The sequence below is a fragment of the Delphinapterus leucas genome, chromosome 3, assembly GCF_059928025.1.
Source record: "Delphinapterus leucas isolate spDelLeu-1000000601 "Yukka" chromosome 3, BTC_Dleu_Yukka2, whole genome shotgun sequence".
NCBI lineage: Eukaryota > Metazoa > Chordata > Mammalia > Artiodactyla > Monodontidae > Delphinapterus > Delphinapterus leucas.
Window position 1 is genome coordinate 151,757,255 of NC_143131.1, and position 15,713 is coordinate 151,772,967.

At 37.3% G+C, this 15,713-nt stretch overlaps 1 long non-coding RNA gene across 1 annotated transcript in view; it reads left to right on the top strand.

The window, feature by feature from the left end:
- LOC111171249 (uncharacterized) overlaps window positions 1–13,899 on the top strand; it is a 106,233-nt gene extending 92,334 nt beyond the window's left edge. Inside the window, exon 4 of the long non-coding RNA XR_016392519.1 lies at window positions 12,555–13,899. This is a non-coding gene — a long non-coding RNA (uncharacterized LOC111171249). The remainder of the gene's footprint in view (window positions 1–12,554) is intronic.
- The last annotated feature ends 1,814 nt before the right edge of the window (window positions 13,900–15,713 follow it).

Consider the following 15,713-nt stretch of genomic DNA (forward strand, 5'->3'; position numbering starts at 1 on the left):
GTTTCAAAAATGCTGTAATTCTTCATGACAGGTGTAAAAGAGGAGATTTGTGGATTCAGATCTTATAAGGAGACTAAGCAATCAAAGATACCAAACCATTGAAGGTTAGAAAGAAGCAGGGAGCTCAGTGTTTCCACACAGTGAGGCAGACTGAAAGCAATAAGGGAAACCAAAAGCCCAGGACGGTGTGTGACTGTCATTCCAATGTTCTATATATCTCTTTGCCAAGCTATACATACATGAATTCCTAACAGTCTGACTAATGTTCATCTCAAAGAAAGAATCTGAGTCAAAGTGACCTCAGGGTTACTAGCCATGGAAACAGAGGAGGGAGAGTGTGGTCATTAGATGCTGTTGTCAAAGAACAAAGGAGGGACAAAAAATAGAAGTTTGGTGCTCTCCCACATTGATTTGGAGGAAATTGGCCAACATCCAATGTGAGCAAGGCAGTTGGGTAACCCTGGGAGAATGAGTCGTCTTGGCAGGCTCTGCAGAAGTGCCTGCTTGTGTCGATCATCACTGTAATGACAGATACCAAGGGTCAATATTTACAAGGGTCCACTAGGATGAGTAGTAAGATGAGTCTAGGAGTGGTCCCCAGGAAATCACAGAGCAGTGAGGCTCATAGAAGAGATATAAATTCCAGGAGTTGACCAAACTGTTAGCTATAAAGGAAATGTATATTTAACACATGAAGAAAAGAGAGCCAAGTACTACTGTAGGCAGATCCAATAGGAATGTAATATAATACTTGTGGTTACAGACAGGGAAAATGTTTAAATATCTGTAGTGTCAAACTGCCATATATTAACGCTTTAGTCAAACACGGTTTCTACCCATTTAGGCTATCTTCCTTCCCTGCCAAAGATGGCAACTTTCATTTTACCATGTTAGTGAGTAAGGGAAATGACTCATTTTACAGACAACTTGGCAAGACTATAAGTAAGAAAAGGAGGGCATGAACTGTGTCCTGTAGGTAACAAAATGCTTTTCTAAAGTCATTGCTGGGGAAATAGTAAAACATTACAACCCAGGAAGTCCAGGTAAATTATATGAGAGAGTAGTCAGTAGATGTCACAGGGGAAAAATACAAGCATTTCTGAGAGGAAAAGTAAAAGGCTTTGATGTGATGTCTCTGACACCTAAGTGGAGCAGAGAATCTGAGGCAGAGATCCATGCCTCTCATTTGTGAGAGCTCGAATAGGGAGGGTTGTGCTGAGTAATTTTGCTTGGCAATGAACTTAATACCTCCCTCCTCTTCCCCTCCCCCCAAAAAAAGCAAAATTAAACTAGGTAGCAGAGGTAGATCATCTCCCTCCTAAAGCCGACTCAGCATTCCACAGCATTTATACATCAAATTCCAAGAACTAGGCTATAAAATGTGGAGTTCATTTTGCCACCTTGCAAAAGGAGCTTCAGCTTCTCATTTCTCTTACCTTGTGATGAGGAGGCCTTGAATGGGTCGTTCCTGAGGACCAAAGAGACCCAAAGAGTGATAATGGCATCCCAACCTTGATCTCTGTCTCCCCTAAGAACTGCCAAGCCCTGTGGGCCTTGAGGAATTTTCTGTTTCTCCCCCAATCTCTAGGAACAAAGGTGTGACTGACTCTTTCAACTGAGTGACTCTCAAGGATCTGTAGAGAATGAACTCTTTCATTAAAGTAGCACAGGAAATCCCAATGCTAAGAGGAGAAGCCAGTCTCAGTACAACCCTATGAAACATCTTATTCTCTAGTCTAGGGGTAAGGCAATGAAAATTCTCAGTTCCTGCCTCACTTAGAGGTAGTACAGGTCAGGACTTCCCTGGTGGTGCAGTGGTTAAGAATCCGCCTACCCATGCAGGGGACATGGATTCGATCCCTGGTCCGGGAAGATCCCACATGTCGCAGAGCAACTAAGCCCGTGCACCACAACTATGGAGCCTGTGCTCTAGAGCCCGTGAGCCACAACTACTGAGCCCACGTGCCACAACTGCTGAAGCCCACATACCTACAGCCCATGCTTCTCAACAAGAGAAGCCACTGCAATGAGGAGCCCATGCACTGCAAGGCAGAGTAACTCCCACTCGCCCCAACTAGGGAAAGCCCGCCCGCAGCAACGAAGACCCAACACAGCCAAAAATAAATAAAATAAATTTCAAAAAATGTTAAGGGTGAAGGGTTTTTTCTTTTTTAAAAAAAAATAGGTAGTAGAGGTCAGAGAATAATTGAATTTCAGAGCTGAAACGGATATTTCTGACTACCTACTGTAATCACCTCACCTTCCTGTTAAGGATATTACCAGGAAGGAGAAGTGACTTATACAGTTCATCCCATCATGGGTTTATGTAATGTCTATTTACATAGCACCAAACATACTTTTACCAGGCACTTCATTATTGGTTATACAGATAAAATATGACTAAGACTTGATTCTTGCCCTCAGGAACTTGCTATCAATTGGGCAGTTAAGATGAGTAAACCGAGAAAGGCATTGCCGTAGTACAAAAGAGGACAGTGTACACAGCGGTTAAGAGTACAGGCTGTGGGTTGAAGCTATCTGAGTTCAAACACAATACCACTGCTCACACGTTGGGTGGCCTTGGGCAACTGAGTTCACTTTACTATGCTTCAATTTCCTTTTCCATGAAACGTTGATAACATTAGCATTTATCTTATAGGGTTACTTGATGATTAAGTGAGAAAATGTATACTCAATGCTTAGTAAAATATTTAGTAGTAGTAATCGATCAATAAATGTATTATTATCAGTAGTAGGTGCAATAGAGTAGGAACATCATCATTATCATTAGATTCCAGGTGTGGTAGTTTAAAAAGAAAGCTTCCCAGCAGTGGGATTAATAGTCCATGATTATATTAAGGTTTAGGAAGAGTGTTCTGGCAAAAGGGGTTAAATTATTTTCTGGTTTCCTGGACTTTGACTTTGTGGAGCCTTCTGAATGTCAAGGTTTTGGCTAGAGCTGTAACTGAATTGCAAACATAACTCTCATGCTCGTGATGATCCTGGGTTTATATGCCATGTGTTCCAGAAAATGGCAGTGAAGTTTATGAGGAAGAAACAGCTCTTTCTCTTTCACACAAAGGTGAAGTTTCAGTTGGAAGTGTGGCTTCCTAGGGTGTTTGTTCTTACCCCACTGACCCAAACAGAGTGAACTATATGACAACAGGGTGTATATCACAGTATGTCATAGAGATGTAAGTTGGTAACATTTTGTATCTTCCACTGTAGGCTGTAAGTATTCTGAGGTCTGGGATGTAGCAGTTATCTATTGCTGAGTAACAAACCACTCCAAAACTTAGTGACTGTTTTTAGTGACTGAAACAACAGTAGTTATGGAATTTGCATTTCGGGCAGGGCTCTGTGGGGATGACTTGTTCTGCTCTATGCTTGACTTGAGGCTGAGATCCACTTTCTAGATGGCTCACTCATGTGGCTGGCAAGGTGGTGATGGCTTTTGGTAGTGAACTCAATCAAAACTGGAGTACTCATTTCTTGCTGGCTGCTTATTTGGGTTTCCTTACGGCATGGCTACCACCTCAGAGCAGTCAGACTACTTACATAGTAACTTATTGCCACTCGTGAGTGTCACAGAAGTACCAGGCAGAGACTGTGTGGCTTTGTAAATCTAGCTTCAGGAGTCAAATAACGTTACTTCTGCCATAGTTGCAAGTGCATCCACATTCAGGGGGAAAGAACATAGGCCCTCATCCCTCTATGGTGGAAATGTCAAAGTTACATGATGAGAGGGACATGTGGGTATGACTCTGTTGAGAAACACAATCTGCCAAAAATGCCACTTCGGTTTTGCCCACCAGAGTGTCCAGAACAGTGGTGACACAACACGGGTACTTAATAAATATAGCTCTGAATGAATTATAGCACTGAATACATTGAGTGAATGAAAATAAATGAATAGATTACTATTGCTACCCCAGTTCCTGACCCTTTCTGAATGACACGGATATTAGTATCAAACTTGGCTCCTGGCTTGAAATTTTGCTCTTTAATCTGGGCACTTACTTATGTATGTCTGTAGTTGATGTTGGAGTCTTAAACTCCTTTGGGGAATAAGGAAATGATTACAAAGACAGAGCGGTAGTGCCTTTGAAGAAAAGTAATTTGAATAAGTGAGGCAGAATTTGGTTGTAAAGATTTATCAAGTCGTCAAAGAGAGGAAAATAGTTCTGAAGGAGGAAAATAATTGATGATGAACCAGCGTGGTTGCGATGAAGGAAACAATATGATGACAAGAGATCGGGCAGCTTCTAGGGGAACAGCAGCCAAAAGAATCATCAGCAAAACTCTGTTTAATTAATGAACGGCAGCAGAAGAGGGTGCTCTAAAAAGATTAGAGATGGCACTTGAGGCTGTGCCTCCTGGGAAATATTGGATGACTGAAGTACTTCTGTGTGTGATGTGATTAAAATAATCAACTAGATTATTTGAACATTGAATCATGAATTTAAAAGATTTTGTCTGCCTGTGTAAAGCAAACATAAGACAGTCATTTTTGATTAATCTTGGGGAATAGGGAAGACCACCAATATAATGGTTGTTTCCAGAAGCCATAGTGGAAATGTCTTATTCTTTGTCCATAGCAACCTGATATATTATTGTCCATCAAGATTTTAACTCTGTGCCCTTATTATAAAATATATTTGGAGCTGACAGTTGCAACTTGAACTGTGTAACTTAGGATAAAAGGCACAGATTGTAAATTTCTCCTCTGTATCATCCATGATTATTTTTATTTTTTTAATGAAAACGAAAGAGTGTGTAATCTTGTTAGTAAGTGCAACTCCTCAAACTTCAGAACAGAAAAAAAAATAGAATTTTGTTGATTATGTCACTCTTGATCATTTTGCCATTGTCAAGTGTTTCTTGGATTCTTCCAGAATGTTGACATTTACCCAACTTTGATTGAAGTTAAGGGAAAACTGTATTCCCTTTTTATTTGCTTTTTATCATCCTTTTCTAAAATTTTGTTATAGGAAAAGAGGCACACAGGGATTTAGCTATAAGGCTTCTGAGTGTTATGAATTAACAAGAGAGCAGTATTATTCCCATATCTCTGATTCCTACTGTCGTGGTGGGAATGACCAATAATTACGTTTTTTTTCTTATTTCACTGTACTACAATAAATGCATGTTGCAGCTGAACGGGTTTGACAGAAAACATACTTCAAGTATGTGACTACATTTACAGTTATTTACATATTAATGGTATAGGATTTGGACATCATAGTGTTATCACTGGCTTTAAAAAACACTTAGAATATTCTTTTAATTAAGTTTAGATTTGCTATGAGAGTTTGAAAATATAATTTGTGCCGAATTCTAAAGCTGAGTAGTCAAGGACATTATTTAAAAGTTCTCATAAACTTTAAATTATGCTTCAGTTGATGTTTCTTGCTAAGCAGAACATTAATTTGGTTTTGCTGTATATAAATATATCAAAATTAAAAAGTAAATATTTTCATCGGCTCTTTAGACACTCGGATTAAGGTATCTGAAGCAGGCTGGTCAGGAACCTTTGACCTAGTAGTGGAGTTTACAGATATGGCAAACCCCTACGGCAGATTAAAACATTGCATACAAAGACACCAGCTATGTCTTCAAAACACACCAAACGTCACTGCATAGTTTGTTAAGGTGATCATATAAGAGGGAGAAAAAATTCAGGTGGGGCTTTGGCTACAGAGTGAGACACTGCCGCCCCAAGCTACAGTACTTCCACTTCTTTGTTCTCACTAGCTCCTCACTTCCCACCAGCACCTTTCAGTAGAGTCCTAATCGCCACCTATAATTAGATTTTTATTTGTGCCTTAACATGCTTAACGTCCGCCTCCCTCAGACAGGGGATACCCTTGATGGAAAGACTATGGGTAATTTGTGTTTCCCTCTGAATCCCTGATACTTAGTATAGGACATCACATATAGTAGGCACTTCAGTTAATTTTTATTAAAAGTTAAAAGATGCCATTTTGGGAAAGAGATTTCTCATTTAACCTTAATCAGAGCAGCACCAGGATTGGTCCCAGGCATAGACTTTAGAGTCTCAGTTTACATTCATATATATGTGAAATCATCAGCACTGCCTTCTCTCAGGCAACAAAGTCACATGCGTTTAATTCAGGATCTGTTTTCTTTTTTTTTTTTTTTAACATCTTTATTGGAGCATAATTGCTTTACAATGGTGTGTTAGTTTCCGCTTTACAACAAAATGAATCAGTTATATATATACATATGTTCCCATATCTCTTCCCTCTTGCGTCTCCCTCCCTCCCACCCTCCCTGTCCCACCACTCCAGGAGGTCACAAAGCACCGAGCTGATCTCCCTGTGCTATGCGGCTGCTTCCCACTAGCTATCTACCTTACGTTTGGTAGTGTATATATGTCCATGCCCCTCTCTCAGTTTGTCACAGCTTACCCTTCCCCCTCCCCATATCCTCAAGTCCATTCTCTAGTAGGTCTGTGTCTTTATTCCTGTCTTACCCCTAGGTTCTTCATGACATTTTTTTTTTCTTAAATTCCATATATATGTGTTAGCATACAGTATTTGTCTCTCTCTTTCTGACTGACTTCACTCTGTATGACAGACTCTAGGTCTATCCACCTCATTACAAATAGCTCAATTTTGTTTCTTTTTATGGCTGAGTAATATTCCATTGTATATATGTGCCACATCTTCTTTATCCATTCATCCGATGATGGACACTTAGGTTGTTTCCATCTCCGGGCTATTGTAAATAGAGCTGCAATGAACATTTTGGTATGTGACTCTTTTTGAATTATGGTTTTCTCAGGGTATATGCCCAGTAGTGGGATTGCTGGGTCATATGGTAGTTCTATTTGTAGTTTTTTAAGGAACCTCCATACTGTTCTCCACAGTGGCTGTATCAATTTACATTCCCACTAACAGTGCAAGAGGGTTCCCTTTTCTCCACACCCTCTCCAGCATTTATTGTTTCTAGATTTTTTGATGATGGCCATTCTGACCGGTGTGAGATGATATCTCATTGTAGTTTTGATTTGCATTTCTCTAATGATTAGTGATGTTGAGCATTCTTTCATGTGTTTGTTGGCAGTCTGTATATCTTCTTTGGAGAAATGTCTATTTAGGTCTTCTGCCCATTTTTGGATTGGGTTGTTTGTTTTTTTGTTATTGAGCTGCATGAGCTGCTTATAAATTTTGGAGATGAATTCTTTGTCAGTTGCTTCATTTGCAAATGTTTTCTCCCATTCTGAGGGTTGTCTTTTGGTCTTGTTTATGGTTTCCTTTGCTGTGCAAAAGCTTTTAAGTTTCATTAGGTCCCATTTGGTTGTTTTTATTTCCATTTCTCTAGGAGGTGGGTCAAAAAGGATCTTGCTGTGATTTATGTCATGGAGTGTTCTGCCTATATTTTCCTCTAAGAGTTTTATAGTGTCTGGTCTTACATTTAGGTCTTTAATCCATTTTGAGTTTATTTTTGTGTATGGTGTTAAGGAGTGCTCTAATTTCATTCTTTTACGTGTAGCTGTTCAGTTTTCCCAGCAGCACTTATTGAAGAGGCTGTCTTTTCTCCATTGTATATTCTCACCTCCTTTATCAAAGATAAGGTGACCATATGTGGGTGGGTTTATCTCTGGGCTTTCTGTCCTGTTCCATTGATCTATATTCCTGTTTTTGTGCCAGTACCATACTGTCTTGATTACTGTAGCTTTGTAGTATAGTCTGAAGGAAAAGATTTTTGTTGTTTTTCTCTTAGTGATTATGAGCCCTCTTAACTCAAATACACTTGAATTTATACTTTTTGATCGAAATTATCATTACTTTTGGATCACCCCAGGTAGAAGTTCCAATGATATTGTCCAAGTTAATTTATCTTATAGAAAATTTAGGATGGCTGCCCATTTCTGGTGTAGTGAATTTTCCAGTTCCTAACAGAATATCACCCACAGAGACTTGGCTGCTCCTTTCAACAAATGAAAGGGAACACACTAATTTCTTAGCTCATCCCAGGATACAAGACAGCACCATGAATCAAAGATCAGAGTTTTGCTTGATTCAGCCACCAAATGCCACTTTCTTCTCAGTGTCATCTAGCGATGACACTTGGATCTCTGCTCATCCTGACTCTAGCCAAGAGATAATTGCTTGGACTGAAGCCTAGGCATGCAGTACACATTGGCTTCCTGTTGGGAACCACACTCAGAGAGAGAGAGTGTGTGTCAACCTTCGGTTCTTACGTAGCTTTTTCAAAGAATTCTTGACATCGATGATTCCTCCTTGCAATTTTTGGAATACTAAGACTATATAACAATTTATTAGGAGCCTCTTTAGCGACACCTAAAGACTGTGGGAAAGATGAAAAGAATGCACACAAAGGACAGGTGGACTTGCTGGGGCTCAGCGTGCTGTTTGCTCTGTTTGTATGTCATTTACTGCTGCTGGCAATTTTAAGAATATATTCTTCATTGGATATCTGAAATGAAATACGTTTGTCTCAACTTACCCTAATTCAGCCTTTGAAAAAGTTTATCTTACTTTGGAAAAATAGTTTAAGCAAAGCACTTGAGGGAAAACGGGTTAGAGAAAATGTCTCCAAAAACTCAATGTCTTCATTAGTAGAAGTTACAGCTACCCCACTCATCTTTTAGATACTGAAATCTGACCTAACAAAATGAAAAATAAATAATCTAATTAAATATCAGGGAACTCCAGTGGTTATTAAGTATAAATACAATTAATGAATACAAAAGGACTTTCATAGTACATTATATTTTACAATTATTTATAATAGAAATAAAATAAAGATAATAAAAACCTTGGAAACTTTATTAATTGTAAGAGTTTATAGTGCTTGCAGTTACTGTGTTTTGTTTTGTTTTATTTTCCTCAGAAAACAGGTTGAAACCTCTGAAACCTCTAATTTATTTTATGAACTGCCAAATTTTGCAAAAGAGTCTAGGAACTCATCATGATTTGCCCCCTTCCAGAAATTCGTGTATTCCTCAGAAATCAATTCTACTTAAAACTTTCTGATTAATTCAATCATTTCTGAGTGTTCTGGGAAATAATTTATTTAATAATCTCTGCTTTGGAAAAGATATTTGGAAAAATGAAAAAAGAAAGAATCATTAATAGAGTATGAAATAGGTTTGTTAGTTGACTCCAAGGAGGGTGGGGATTAGACTGTGGACGCAGAGTTTATAAGAGAAGAGGAAGAAATATGGAAGCAGTCATTATAAATACAGGAGGAAATCACATCTGTTAGAACTCATGGCCTGTGGCTATTCTGGACCACAGTTAGGAAAATGGTAAAGTAGATCTAGGTGGTAGACCAGGCGTATGACCCAAAGTAAATCCGTTGAACTGTGTGTGCCTAGACTCTTGAGCCTCAAAACATTCTCGTTCCTATTGGAAAAAAAAAAACACTATTATTTTCTGAAACCACACACACACACACACACACACACTCTACAGTGCTCGTACACTGGGCATCTTTGCATTATTAGGAATTGATGGTAGGAAGAGCATCATAGCTCGACAGAGTGGAGAAGTGTTTGTGAGAAGTGTTTGTGATAGAAAGGATTTTCGTACTTTAGAAGGCAAGTGTGATCACAGAATTCTTAAATCATGGCAAAGAACTCATTTCTTTTTGCCCTGTCAGACATTTGGTATTTCAAAAATGAACAGCTCTTACATTTTTGCAGTTACAGCAAGGCCTTCTCATGACTGCCATGTCCTGGCTGCTGACCTTTGCTCCAGTGTCATCTGGTGTCACTTTCCACCTTGCTCGTCTCACTGCAGCTACTCTGTTCTTATTTTAGTTCTGTGCTCCGATCTCTTTTCCAACACCTAGCCTCACACTTTCCCCCAGAGGAAGGATCTTTCTCTTTCTTTCTTTCCCTTTCTTTCCTTCCTTTCCTTTCTTTAACCTGAATGCCTTCCTATCAGCCTTTCTGTCTTCCTTTCTCTTTTCTTTTTCTTTATTCTATCTCTCAGCTCCTTTTGTAATTAGTCCCTTCTCATGTTTCTGTCCTGCCTGACATGTTTCTTACTTGGAGATACTTTTCCTGTGCACCTCATCTAAGATGGGTTCCCCCGTCTTACCCTCAGCTGTTAACTGCCTCAATATCCCATTTTCACTTAAGAAGTAAGAATTTTTTATTCTGCACTTCTTTGATATTGATATTTACATCTATCAGAATAATTTAACTCTGGGACATGAATTCTTATGACTGTCTGAAAACATTCTGAGGGTGTATACCAAAGAGTTTCTGTTTTTCAAAACTGTTCATAAATCATTTTAATAAGTAAAACGAAGACTCTTAGAGCTACACATTTTCATTCATTCCAATTTCCATAGAATCAATCGAACAAATATTTTTTTCTCTGCAGAGAGATCAAGATGGTTTTCCTCCCAGATACTTTAGTTTTCTATTCTTAGATTTGTATGTATATATCTTTGAGTGTGTATGTGTGTGTGTATATATATATACATATATATATATGTAAAAACTGTATTTGCTCCCACTCAAATGTGGAAAGAATAAAATATGATGCTTTATTCCTCCATAAGTGTACTTCAGAAAAACTTAAACTTCCTAAGGGAATGTAATTCATTATGAGGTGAATACTCAGTGAAGTCATAGTTCACACTTACTATCAAGGTTATTCATCCCATCTCAAAGGGTGTTCCATCGTTTCCTTCCCAATGCAGGCCCGCTCTAGGTGCACGGGGATACCTACCTGTGCCCAGAGATTTGACAAAGGGGCCTATGGTCTGCATGTTCTTCTCTTCCTGACTTATAATAAATTCTAGATTACCATAAGTGATCTTAACTAGACTCTGAGTCATGGTTTCACATCTTGCTCTACCTGCTGCTGAAGTAGCTTAAAGCTGGTATAACTCATGGTCTTTTCAGAGTACAGTGGTTCCCTTTCTGCAGTAACTTGGCTCCATCTTGATTTTCTTTGCTTCAGATGCTCTGAGAGCATCTGAAATGCCTGCTTTCCAGGTCCTGGCATAGACTCTTCATGTCAAGGCATCCATCCCATGGCTACCTATTCCCTTACCATGGTGGTCTCAGCCTCCCCAGGAAGTTTAGCTCTCAATCCTCAGCAATTCCACTGGGGGTGTACCAGGCCTTCTAGATCCCTCTCCAATCCTGTGCAGACCTGACAGTATCTCATGTCTACTCTCTTCTTAAACATATCAAGCCACTCTCTTTCCTTAGCTATAAACAACAGCTAGCAAATCCTTTTCAGAGGGAAGAACTTTCAGGGTACTTAGCAAGTGAAGAGGCATCACCATGCAATTTAAAAAGCAGACCTTCAAAGCAAAATAATTTTCTAGGTACCTCTCTTGCAAGAAGAGGTTTTTTTAAAAGTTATATATAAATGACTGTGAGACCACTAACTAAAATACACATCTAATTAATATATATTTTTTAATCCAACACTGCCTTCTACCTTGTTAGCTACAAGATCCCTTGGAATTTTGAGATTCTGATATTGTTGTTGACATAGGGTATTAGATAAGTTTTTTCTAATAGGAAAAAAAACAAGTCAGCATTGAGACTTGAAGCTGAATCGTGACTGTGTTATTCTGTGCTGAACTTGCTCTATTTTTACCTGAGGTAACAAACTTCATGGCCAAGCCTTCATGGTAGAATGGGCACAAAGAAAGAAATTGGCTTACCAGTAAGAAGAGGTACTAGGAAAGTGTTTTAAATTTTGCCATCTGGTATCATATATTATGTTTAGTTTGGACAGAGTAGTCTTTTCTTATTCACTATGACTGGCCTCACCGGTCAATTAATGACAGAAATAATTTAAAGAGGGGAGTCATTTAAAAATGTTTGATATAGATGTACTATTTTAACTGTCATTCACTTTATAATAATTTGAAGCAGGGCTACATTTACTGTTATTTGGTTTTTGTTTTTGTTTTATTTTGTATCTTAACATGAATTTACTTATCTTGTATAAACTGTATTTATAATGCATTGTCTTTTATTTCCATGTTGTTTGTCTTTTTTAAGTGAAATGAGAACGTAAATGTATTTGTAAAATGATCCAAGACTATAATCCTCATAGATTTTATATTCCTCTGCCTAATTTTTTAAATTTATGTTTTTCTATACATAATTCAAGACTTTGTTTGTAACCTGCTTAAGTATTTTGAAACCATTAAGCACAGACTTCAAAAGAACTGCTCTTTCCATGCTCATATTCCATTAGGTTATATAAATAACAAAGAAGTCATAAAAAGGACACCTGGGGGAAACAAATTGAGAAAAAGCACAAATTATTCTTGATAAACATGCAGCTTATGTGGTGGTGGCAGAAATGGGAGAGTATTAGACCATAATTTAGTATCCTGGTGCAGTCCTTGGTTGATGAACATAAGTTTTAAGTCTTGCAAAGAAAATTGGTATTCTTAGTTAACCCAATAGGTTAGTTAAATTGAGACCAGTTGAAAGGGCTTCTCCCATGTTTACACACATTTTATATAATCATATCAATCATGCATGTATTTTGTATTTCTTTTCTTTTGTCTTTTAGCTTGGTTGAATTCAGTAGCCTTCTGGAGCCCCTTCTCCTGGACACCTACTCAACTATGTGTTGGGAAGACCAAGGCAAATAAGGACTGGACTCTGAATGCAGTGAGGGTCTAAAAGGGAGATAACAAACACTCATCCATGTTTTATGTAGTAAATCCCACCAAGCACAAAAACTAAAAGTACATCGTTTCACATATTAAAAATAGGCCCCTATGTCACTTATTCTTATGCCAGTTTTTCTTCAGTATTTTATGTAAAATTTTACTTGATAATTTAGATCAAGTTTTAAAGATGTAAAAATATCTGGATAAAAGTATGTGCCCTTATCACTAATTGTCAGTCTACATCAGCTACTATTTATTTTAAAGTACTTCATTCCAGTGTGAGGAGGGTTACATTTAAATATTTCTCAGTCTCCTGAGACTTCTGATTCATATATGTAGCTCTGAAATACTGTGAGCAGGGTGCCATTCAATGCTTTTATGGAGTTTGTTTTTTTTTTTTTTTTTTGCTGCTCGTGAACTGCTATGTGCCAGATGCCCCATTCATAACATCTCTTAACTCTGATAATGAGTAGATGTCATTATTTTGCCTTCCAGCACTTCTGATCAATATCAGGCTAATATTATTTTCTCTCTGATTTTCCTTTATATTTTCAAAATTTATAGCAAACACAAAATGAAGTAATTATTTAATGTTTAACACAGTACAGTTTTTTTTTTGACTGCCCTCTAAGCCCTTGCAACTAGGATCGACTTTATTACAAGTTTAAAAAATTATGAAAATATTTTAGCATAAATATTTATTTAGTGGTACCCTTAACAGTGAATTTATGAGTTTTTTAGGCCACTTTTCAAACTCATTTTAGTTTCAATTAAGATTTGGTGGAATATTTTTTAAACTCATATAAGAAAATATAAGACCTAAAAAGGAAATGTAAGCCACATTCTTTAGAATTATCTTTCTGTTTATACCCAGTATTTCTTAGTTATCGGAATAAAATTGTGAGCCCAGTGCCTGACACATATTTGGCACTCAGAAAAGTGTATTAAATGAATGCATTCAAACTGAAATAACGTAACTGCTTAGTTAAGGCTTCTCTTGTTTTAGGTGTTTTTTTACAAGATTCTTTTCATTTTAAAAGAGATAATAGAGACTTTAGAAACTGAAAGGTAATGTTAATAGGAATCATAGCAATTATCTCGTCTATCTTCTCCAATTTTCAGATGGAGCTGACAAAGAAATTAAGTGATTTAACCAATGGCAAGTTAAATAGACTTCAAACTTTCAGATGTATTATTAAGCCATGTAGTTAATTTGGTTCAAAGTTTTGATTTAACCAACATGTATTAGTATGTGTAATGATGAAGGCACTCTAATGAGCGCCAAGCTTAAAAAAAAAAAAGAAACACGAAATTCCTACCCAAAGTTTGTAAACTACGGACTAGTATTTGGGAACCACTGAAATTTGATTCTTAGGCTCAGGACTGGAGTCTGGGCGGGCGATACTGATTTGAGAGTCATTAGTATACACTTGTAATTGAACGGATGCAGTGAATGAGATCACACAAGAAGAGGAAATAAAACGAAAGAAAGAGTAGAACTAGTGGATTCCTGGTGAAGACGTATTTATAAGATGATACAAAGAGAATCAAGGGGGAAAAGAGACATATAAAAGGAGTGAGAATCAGATGATAAATAGTTCCTTGAAAATCAAGGGACAAAGAGAACCAGGTAGTAAATGATGGGAGGTTTCTTGTACCTTGCAGAAAACTCAATTATGATGAAGACTTAAAAGACACTATTAAAATCAGACATTCAGCATCACTGGGGATTCTTGCAAAAGTGCTTTGCTACAAAGGGAGTAACATATGAGCCACAATGAAGATTGCAAATTCTTGGAAAGAAGGAAAGAGGAGGAAAGAAATAATACAAATAAAAGACCAGCATTTTCCAGAATGAGTTCTGCTATCTTCACAGGTTTTAGTAGCTATTACTTGAAAAATATAAAGGAGAGCGTTGGGGTAGAGAGTTCACTTGTGAGATATCTTGAGGAAACAATTTAAAAAGTTAATTTTGCTGCAGGACTTCAGAAAATTTATTTGGCAAATGGGAATGGAGAATATCCAAAAGAGGGTATATTTGGTCATCTATTTTCTTTAAAAAAAAAAAAAACAGTCTTTGGGATTACTATTCTATATTAGTCACTTGGGAAATTTTGCTTTGGAATAAAAAGAAAAAGCCAAGATATTTAACACTAATAGAAAAAGAAAGAAGAGAAAGAAACAACAGGAATTCAAAAAAAATTCTCCAGCTTTATTAAGATATAATTGACATATAACATTTTGTAAGTTTAAGGTATACAATATGTTGATATGATACATTTATATATTGCAAAATGATCACTACCATAGTACTAGCTGACACCTCCATCATGTCACGTAACTACCATTTCTTTTTTGTGGTGAGAACATTTAAGGTCTACTCTTAGCAACTTTCAAGTATATTAAACAGTTTTATTAGCTAAAATCACCGTAACGTAATTAGACCCAGAGAACTTATTCATCTTAAAACTGGAAGTTTGTACTCTTTGGCTGACATCTCCTGATTACCCCCAACCCCCTGCCTCTAGTAACCACCATTCTAGTCTCTGTTTCTATGAATTTGACTTCTTAAAAATTCCACATATAAGTGATATCCTACAGTATTTGTCTTTCTCCAACTTACTTCAGTTAGCATCGCGCCCTCAAAGTCCACCCATGTGATAGGTTGAAAGAAACCTTGTTTGTGTTGAGGTGTGAATCCCTTCTACTCCAGGATAAGTTTGATTAGATTTGAAAGCCCAAATATTGGAATTTCAATATGTTTAAAGGTTCAGTGCAAATAAAGACCTTCTGAAGTCAAGTGTACACTCAGATAGTGACAGAGCCATGCAACAGAATTTCTATTCATTTGTGTTTTCTTCACAAAGACATCCAGGAAAGATGCATCAAAGGGGAAACCTAGCAGAAAATCTTAAACCAAAATAATTGGTAAGGTTGATTAAGAGAGGAGAAAGCATGAAGCAAAGAAACTTAGTAAGTACTTTTTTCCAGCTTTATTTCAATATAAATGATATATAACATTGGGTATATTTAAGGTGTACAACATGTTGACTTGA